This window comes from Rattus norvegicus, chromosome 12 (genome assembly GCF_021556685.1).
Source record: "Rattus norvegicus strain SHRSP/BbbUtx chromosome 12, alternate assembly SHRSP_T2T, whole genome shotgun sequence".
Taxonomy (NCBI): Eukaryota; Metazoa; Chordata; class Mammalia; order Rodentia; family Muridae; genus Rattus; species Rattus norvegicus.
Genome location: NC_141545.1, coordinates 15504541 through 15513801, shown reverse-complemented (window position 1 = coordinate 15513801; position 9261 = coordinate 15504541). Strand labels below are relative to the sequence as shown.

General features: G+C 45.7%; 1 long non-coding RNA gene across 3 annotated transcripts; it reads right to left on the bottom strand.

Annotated features, from left to right (window-relative positions):
* Window positions 1-869: 869 nt before the first annotated feature.
* On the bottom strand, window positions 870-8924 carry LOC148002185 (uncharacterized). 3 transcript variants are annotated; one of them, XR_015634633.1, is made up of 4 exons: window positions 8839-8924; window positions 5693-5807; window positions 4779-4883; window positions 870-1342 (listed from the first exon to the last, which is right to left on the bottom strand). It is a non-coding gene; the product is annotated as an uncharacterized LOC148002185 (long non-coding RNA). The 3 variants fall into 3 exon arrangements; XR_015634632.1 differs by lacking the exon at window positions 8839-8924 and having other exon boundaries at window positions 5693-6606; XR_015634634.1 differs by lacking the exon at window positions 8839-8924 and having other exon boundaries at window positions 870-2556; window positions 5693-6296.
* Window positions 8925-9261: the final 337 nt, after the last annotated feature.

Here is a 9261-nt window from a genome sequence, read left to right as displayed (position 1 = left end):
CACTTCAGATAGGGATGGCAGTTGGGTGGCTGCTGCAGGGAGCTCAACGGAACAGGATTAGGGTCAGGGGCTTCATTCCTATCTCGGATGCCCTTGGTAGGCTGTGTGAATAACATCAGAAGGCGTGGCTTTCCAGTTCTCTGATTCTCTGCAGAGCAAGTGCCTCTGTGAAAGTGCCCCGCCCACTCCACCTTCTGCAGAAGCATGGGCCAACCAGGGCTGACAGTTCCTTTTCTGGGGCAGAGGGCGGTAGAGGGTAATTAATGAAATTTCCTCAGAAGCTCATTTCCAGACAGCTTTATCTTTACCTAGGAATGTGGGACTCGTCCCACGTTCAAGGAGATCCAAGCTCCTGTATAGTCTGGGTGGCCCTGGATGACAGCCCCTTCCCAACCTGTGCTCACATAGAGGCCACGTTCACTTAAAGAGGGTGGGGCTGAGTCCTCAACTCCAGCTTGTCTGGCTCCTCCTCTTTTCCCAGAGGAGCCCGGGCCACCATCCCAGGACACTGTCGAGGCTTCTCTGTCCCAGGATGCCACCAGTCAAATCTGACACCCGGGTTCGTCAAAGTTCTGCTCCTGTTCCCCTGACATCCACCTGAGGGCACACAGGCAGGGAAGCTTCCAGGGGTTGTCAGGGTCAGAGCCCGGGCCCAGGCACCCTGACAACCTAGACTACGGCCACCCATTTTCCATAGGCCTGTTAGACAAAAGTGAGAAGCCGAAAAATCTGGGTATGGTGGTGCATGCCTTTTCCCCAGCACTCAGGAAGCAGAGGCCGGTGGGTGCCTGAGGTGTTCTGAGAGTTTTGGAAGTCAGGCTGTATAACAGACTCTCTCAAGATCAAAACAAAAACAACCAAACAAAAAGTACCAGAGAAAGAAGAAATAATTCAAGTCAGCACACTGGGAAGAGGAGAACTAATGGGGGTCCCAGGTTACCCCACCCCACACGCAGGGTCCTCACATGAGGGTTCCTTTGCAATAGAAAGCAAGCAGTGTGCAAAGCTAAGCGTCCTGAGTGAGGCGAGGTCAGGCCCACACTGAGCCATCGTGGCCTCTGCTCCAGGGTCTCCTGTGAGGTAATCTGAAGAGAGACCAAAACTCTGTGAGGCTTTTGTGGGAGCCAAGGTCTCCTCCTGCCAGCGCCAGGCTTCAGCCTCTGCCCTCTGCCTGCAGGAAATTCCCCAAGGGATTCGAATTGTTTCCGGTGTGTCTGCTTCCGTTTCCGGTACCTGATGGGAGGGGCACCGTGTCTCTCTGGAGTGTCTTCACTTTTTCCAGGTCAGTGATATTTCCCCGTCTTCCTTTGCACAGCTCAGTCGTGAGTGAAAATGTCCAAAACTAACAACATAAATAGAATAGAGCGGGATCCTGTGTTAATGTAAAAGGAACTCTTTTTAATATAAATCTGAGTAATTAATCTGGCAGCTGTGTTTGTTCACCTCAGGTAGTTCCCAATAACCGCACAGAGAACTAAGATTGATTAAGATGGCCTTGAGTCAAATATTGAGCAAATATTACTCCATTGTAAACTCCATGCTGGTCAGGCTTCCTCCCGACAATACCCCACAGTACTTGGATTTCTCATCCTTTCTTGTTCCAGGTCTCTTCTCCTGATGCTTCCTGGACCTCTCCTCAAGGCTTCACTCCTTCACTTCCTGTGTCTTTCCCCACTCCTCCAAGAATCTGACATCCCACCTTATTCTCTCTTAAGACTCTGTTTTGGCTCCATGGCTTTTATTGGCAAGGCAGAGAACGAATGAGGAGCAATGTTTACTCAAACCTGAGATGAGATCCTCTAAGAGTAAATATGACAGAGCCATGTCCAGAGTGAACCCGGATAGTGGGATAGGGAAACCAGCATTTGAAATAACACAAGGGTGAACTTTACACAGGATTCAAAAACATTACACCTACTGGATGAGCACATTCATGGTCTTGCCAGGCAACCATACACAAGAATGATTGCTCTCTATGCGCTTGGTTTTAGCTATAGTTGAAATGGCTGACACTGTCATCTCCATTTTGTTGTTGGCTTGGAGACAGAAGGAGCTGTGAAGCACGTGCTGGCTTCAAAACCTTAGCTTCCTCTGCCCCAGCTTCTCGAGTACCGAGTCACAGCTATGCTGGTTAGTTTCTTGTCGACTTGACACAGCATCTGGTAAGTTAGACTTGATAGTCATGGGGAAGAGGGAACCTCCGCTGAGGAAATATCTCCATCGGGGTGGCTTTCAGGCAAGTCTGTGCTTCGTTTTCTTCATTAATGATTGACATGGGAGGGCCCATGGGAGGTGACACCACCACACAGGGCACGTGGTGGTTTTGGGTTGCGTAAGAAATCAAGTTGAGAAGCCCCATGGAGCAAGCAAGTAAGCAGCACTCCTTCATAGCCTCTGCTTCAGTTCCTGCCTCCAAGTTCCTGCCTCCAGGTTCCTGCCTCCAGGTTCCCGCACTGACATTCCTCAGTGATCAGTCATGACAGGGAAATGGAAGTCACATAAATCCTTTCCTCCCCAAGCTGTTGTTGGTCAGCGGTTTATCACAGCTATAGAAACCTAAGGAAGATAACAGGCAAAGGGTAATCTGCCATTCGAGATTCCCTCGTGATTGGTCTTCCCTTGTCCTTGAACAATAGTTTCTGGACACATCACAGACTCATCATCTTTTTTGACCTTGTCACCACGTAGAGAGATTTGTTCCATCTGGTCTGATCCCACTCTGGGGACAAACGTGTCAGATGTCAAGGAGCCAGTGCCAGTAAAACTCTAGCCTGTTTTAAGCAGCCAAGAGTTATAGCAGCAATAGCTCTTAGATCAGGCCTACCTGGAGTCCGTTCCTGCATTAGATTCTGTCTGTCCTGTGGGTGATGTCCTAGCATCTCAAATGCTGCCCAGCCTCCTCTATGTGATGCGTTTCCTCATAATGCTAACAGACATCAGTTACGCTTATTTCCTTTAATTCCTGTGGGTGTTTTGTCACCTGTGTGTCTATGTCCTGTGTGCATGCAGTCCCTGTAGAGGCCAGAAAAGGGCATGGGATCCCCTGAACTGGATTATATCAGGTTGTGAGCCTTCATGTGAGTGCTGAGAATTGAACCTGGGACCTCAGAAGAGCAACCGGTGCTCCAAACCCCTGAGCCAACTCTCCAGCCCACTTAGAGAAAAATGCAGGTGCCCTCCTTAGGTGTCCAGTACCTTTCAATTATTTAGAGGCCTTATTTGAGTGCACACTGCTAGGACTTGCTAGATTACCTCCGATCACGGAGGGATGCCAGCGAAGGAACCTGGAGGCAGGAACCTAGAGGCAGGAACCTGGAGGCAGGAACCTGGAGGCAGGAACTGAAGCAGAGGCTATGAAGGAGTGCTGCTTACTTGCTTGCTCCATGGGGCTTCTCAGCTTGATTTCTCATGGAACCCAAAACCACCACATGCCCTGTGTGGGGCAGGGAGTGGTGGTGGCATCTCCTAAAGTGAGTTGGGTCCTCACATGTCAAGAGATTCATGCTACATTTGGGACATTTAGTGCCAGTGACAGGCAGATTTTTTTCAATGTAAATATTGCATCTTATATACATGCTAGCATAATACTACTTTGTCAAGGCACGTAGAAATACAGAGGACAAACTCAAGGGAAAATTTCTCACTAAATGGCATTGATGAAGAACAGCAAAAATGTTCAGAAAACTTGACACAAGCTAGCATCATCAGAGAGGCAGAAGCCTCAGCTGAGGAAATGCCTCTGTGAGATCCAGCTGTGAGATACTTTCTCAGTTAGTGATCAGTGGGGGAGAGTCTGGCCCATTGTGGGTGGTGTCATTCCTAGGCTGGTAGTCCTGGGTTCTATAGAAAGCAGGCTGAGCAAGGGATGGGAAACAGGCTTATAAGCAGCACCCCTCCATGGCCTCTGCATCAGCTCCTTCTTCCAGGGTCCTGTCCTGTTTGAATTCTTGTCCTGACTCATTTGGTGATGAACAGCAATGTAGAAGTGTAAGCCGAATAAACCCTTTCCTCCCCAACTTGCTTTTTGGTCATGATTCATCAAAGCAATTGAAACCTTAAGACACACATAAAAAAATATGGTCTTGGGGTTGGGGATTTAGCTCAGTGGTAGAGCGCTTGCCTAGGAAGCGCAAGGCCCTGGGTTCGGTCCCGAGCTCCGAAAAAAAAAAAAAGAACCAAAAAAAAAAAATATATGGTCTTGGGATACCATTATCTCAGGCTAGCTCTGTGTTTATTCATACTAACAGCATAAACAACTGGGGACAATAGAGGCTGAGCTGTTGTTTTCTTAATTGTGGCTGTTAGAAAAGCATGAGAATTGGGGATGGTAGTCCCATGCTTGTGAACCACTCAACGTGGGTTTGATTAACTGCTGAAACATCTTACCAGCCTCATGGAGAAATCCATTTAGTTTTGTGTATAGGGACACGAGGAAAAAAGACAATTCTATTTTCTTGCTATGAATTTTCTTCTATCTTCCAAAACTGTATTTTGGGCCAAAACGAACTCCTCTAAATCTCCTTTATGATTAAAAACTCTGAAGAAAAGGAACAACACAAACTTCTTCTACCCCATGAAGAAAATCAATACAAAAGCCTCAGCCGATTTCATACATGATGGGGAAAGCCTGAATTGGGGGAAGTTCAGAAGTCTACTCTGACTACTGGCATTCAGTCCATTCCTAGAAGTGCCAGCTTGTGCAATAAGGCAAGAACATTTCATTGAAGCCACACGACGGCAAAGCAGTGAATAGAAAGGATCCCATTTTCAGGCCTCACCATGACGTCCATGCAGAGTCCACCAAAGTGTACACGGAATGAATGCACGGAACAAAGAAGTGAATTTGAGAAACTCATAGGGCACAACGACAGCACAGGATTCAGCTGCATTTGAATGCAATGGTGACAATCAGTGGGGAAATAGTAAGAAATGATGTCATAGCAATAATTAGAAATTAAATGCTTAAATCATGAGTGGAACAGTATGTGCTGGGTCCTTAACCTGAAATTATCTATGTGGTAAGAAAAGTCAGACTAAAAATCAGAGAGGCATATGGTAACCACTGATCAGAAGACACAACACAATAAAAAGATCCCCCCTATGTTTATTTCAATTTTTATCAGAAATCTCACTGAGCTTTTAAATTCCAAGTTATTCATAATTTGTATAGAAAAGCAAAGGTTTAAGAACCAACCAAACAATTCTACAAAAAGTAGAATTACCCACATGAAGTCACTCATTAAGGGAATAATTCCCCAAAGAGGGAAAAACACAGCACTAATTGAATAAAACAGATGAGAGAGTATCCCCACCACCACCACACACACAAGTAATAGGTCTAATACGTTTTGGAGAGAACAGCTTTCCCCAAAATAGTATTCAAAACATTGAACATGTGTGTTACAACAGGAATCTTTTTTTTTCTTTTTTCTTTTTTTCGGAGCTGGGGACCGAACCCAGGGCCTTGCGCTTGCTAGGCAAGCGCTCTACCACTGAGCTAAATCCCCAACCCCTACAACAGGAGTCTTTACCTGACCCTCAGACCAAAAAAAAAAAAAAAAAAAAAACTTACAGAGATGTAAATCTAAAATATGGAACTACATGTTACCACTTAAAAAAACATAAGAAAGCCAAGCAAAGGTGGACTCACTTTACCCGCTGTTCTTAGATTTTCAGAGGAATGGGTACATACTTTGGCCAACCATCTGTCTCGTCTGCCGTCTATGACAAGGCCATTTGAGAGACTGCCTGGTGCTGCTTAGTGGATCCATCGGTTTCCATGCCCATCCATCCAACTGAGGTCTTTCCTATCAACAGAATCCTGGTCGATCATGCTGAGTTTGCAGCGAGGGTGGCTATGACAGAGCCAATTTATCTTGCAATTAGCAATTTAGAAAGTTTATAATGGTCAGGCGATGCCTAGGTCCAGTTCAACTAACCTATCAGGATGTCTACTAGATACAAAATGTTAAGCAAAGGCCTAGAGATATAATGGTGAGTAATACCTAATTTCTTGACAATCTCACAATTTGGTAAGAAAAATGTGCATAGAATCCCCCAATGTGCATGAGTGTTTTGCCTGCATGTACATACATATGCCATATGTACGTGTGAAGGTCAGAAGTGGGTGTCAGATGTCATGGAATTACTGATGGCTGTGAAGTACCATGTGGGTGCTAGGAACCAAGCATGGGTCCTCTGCAAGAGCAACAAGTGCTCTTAGCCTCTGAGCGATCTCCCTAGCCATTAATCCCAAGGGCACTTGAATCCATTTCTACTCTGTGCAGCCTTGAAGAATGCTGTAGGGCTCTTTGATATTCACTGGGAGTAACAGTGGAAACATGTGCAAGAGGGGATTTCACTAAGAAGGGACTTTAAAGATGTGAAGCCATGCCACAGATAGGTAACAGCTATATTCATATAGGTTGTAAGGTGACCTCAATGAAAGTGTGTTGAGTACAAACAAGGCCTGCCACTTAAGACCAGTAACTACTTGTTAAACAAGTGATATCTGCTTGATATATCTTCTGGGTCTATGGATATACACATAACTTCTGCGGGGTAAATCATCTTCCCTTTTGAACTCTAGCCTTTTGGGCCAGTGGGATTTATGAAAAAGGCTGTTACCATATCTGAGGATGATGAAGGGAAAAGACTTCGACCACTCCTGTCTCCAGTCTTCACCAGTGGCAAATGAAGGAGGTGATCACAATGAAGACGGTGTCTACTTAAGGGACGAACCGAGACAGGTAGAAAACAAGTCCATAATCCCTTTTCAAGGGTCGGTCCTCCGAGTTACTATTCCTTTAAGATGGTCTTTTGTCTTCATACCCAGACGACCCATCATAAAAGCCATCGTAGCATCCCATTCATCACCTCATGACTGGGATGACGTGTCTCTCTTGGGCCCGAGTTCCCACAGTTAGCTATGGCTGTTGCATTTTGGGCTTATGTGTTCCCATCATCGGGCAGTGTGATGTCAGTGAAACACTTGAGACAAGAGGAGAAAGGGGAGCCCATACACATGAAAGAGTGGCTGATGGGACTGTAAGTACCTCAGTGTTCCCTCAACTCTAGGAATAAGACATCTGCAAACTGACACCAGGTAAAGGCCGAGGTACGACAGGAGCCTGGACCCCACTGATGATCTTGTGGTTCTGACGCTGTGGCTTCCTGCCTGGGTAGCTTGGGGACACGAGCTGCCTCCCATGTAAATGTCAATTCCTATGTCTCTCCCACCTCAGCTTCTCTGGAGCTTATAGCATGAATGTGATTGCTGGGGCATCATTTGGAGTGAATGTTGATTCCCTCAACAACCCGTAGGATGATGCCTGTGCGAAAAGCCAAGAAGATCTTAACAAATTTGGATTTTTCTCGACCCACTTCTCTCTACATAAAAGTAGCCACTTTGTCTTTTGTTCTTCGTCCCTCAGATGCTCCCATCATTTAAAATATGTAATTCAATTTTTGCCCAAACAAGGCAGTGTGCACCCATCACCATTGTCAAGCCAGGGAACGTTTTACTCAAGAAAGCCTGCACCTTTTCATTCCTGCCTTCCACTCCTCCTTGCTGTAGAAACACCAATTCACTGTCTGCCTGTTCTGGGAACAACATAAAAACTCAGTAGAAGTAATGATATAGCGCGCGTAGAGCTAGCGAGTAACTTCTTTCATTCAACAGAGGCAGGTGCTGCAACTCCCATGTTCTGCAGACAACCCATTCAAGATGGAAGGCGTTGTAAGGCTGTCGAGGCCATTGGCATCAGAGATCAGGATTTAACTTTGTAGGCCCTTGGGGTGGAATTGGCGAACTGTGTAGGGATTCTGCGTTTGATTTATTGAGCAACTGAGAGGCGCTCTCTCTCTCTCTCTCTCTCTCTCTCTCTCTCTCTCTCTCTCTCTCTCTCTCTCTCTCTCTCTCTGCAGAGCTTTGTCAGGAGTTCATGAGGGTTCCCATCCAAAACTCTGTGTTGTTGATTCACGATGCTCAGAGCAGACATTCAGTAGAATAGCGCCACGCATGCTGGGCTGTGCTCCCCCCAGTGCGATACAACTCTCCCACTTGGGAGACATTATTGTCATTCTTAGATAATCATCTGATCAACCTCTGTCATGTGTAGCTGAATTTTTTTTTTATGTGCTTGGCATTGAGTTGTAAGACTGACATGTGTTTCATGAATCGTCACTTTCCAGACATATAATTGACATATTTTCTCCATTTTCAGATGTCTTTTCATCTCCTTGATGGCATCCTCTGAGGTACATATTTTTACATTTTTGAGATGTACAATTTTATATGCTGTGATGTAATCTCTAAGAACCCATTGTCTGGGCTGAGATTATGAACATTTAATCCCTCCTCAATCTTAACTGGGTACTACCTTCCTTAGACCTTTATTATTATTATTTTTTTATTTTTGTTTTTTTGAGACAGGGTCTATGTAGTTCTGGTTCTCCTAGAACTTGCTAAATACAGCAGGCTGGCCTTGAAGGCAGAGTACACCAGCCTCTACCTCCATTGTGCTGGGATGAAAGGTGTGTGCTTACCACAGCCAGTTTAGACTTAGAATCTTAGAATCTTTTAGTTCATTTGTATCCATGGTTATAACATTAATTCTGAACAAGCAGTGGCGATGGTACATGCCATTAAGTCCAGCACCTGGGAGGTAGAGATAGGCAATCTCTGTGAGTTGAGGCCAGTTGAGTCTAGAAAGTAAGTTTCAAGACAGCCAGGGCTACACAGAGAAACCCTGTCTCAAAGACCCAAAATTAAAATAAAATGTTTTCCCGTCTTGGGGTAGAAAGAGTGTAAAAACTGGAAGCTGGGAAGTACATCACCTTCTGGACACGGACGGCTGTCACACTCTCAACACAAAGTTGTGAAGGGATGTCTTGGGGAGGACCCCAGAGAAGCTGAAGAAGCTAGGAATGGAAAATGGGGAAGGGGTGAATATGTTACTTCATTGAGTGTAAGAAATGATCAAATAATAGTATTTCTTCCTATATTATTTTTTAACACCTTGTAGTCCTGTCCTTTATTTCCTTTTTGTCCATCAGGCTGTTAAATCCGTATGGATTGGGCCCCAGCAGCTCAGGCTCCTTTCCTAGTCCTCACAAAGTGCGCTTCTCTGGGTGGCGCAGGCTGGCGCTTCAGCTGAACCCAGGGGCCCTTCTCTTTGGCTTCCTCTTCTGATCGTTCTCCTTCACCCACTTCAGGAAGCTGTCTCTGCTCTTCGCATGCTTGATGTGCTCAATCCACAC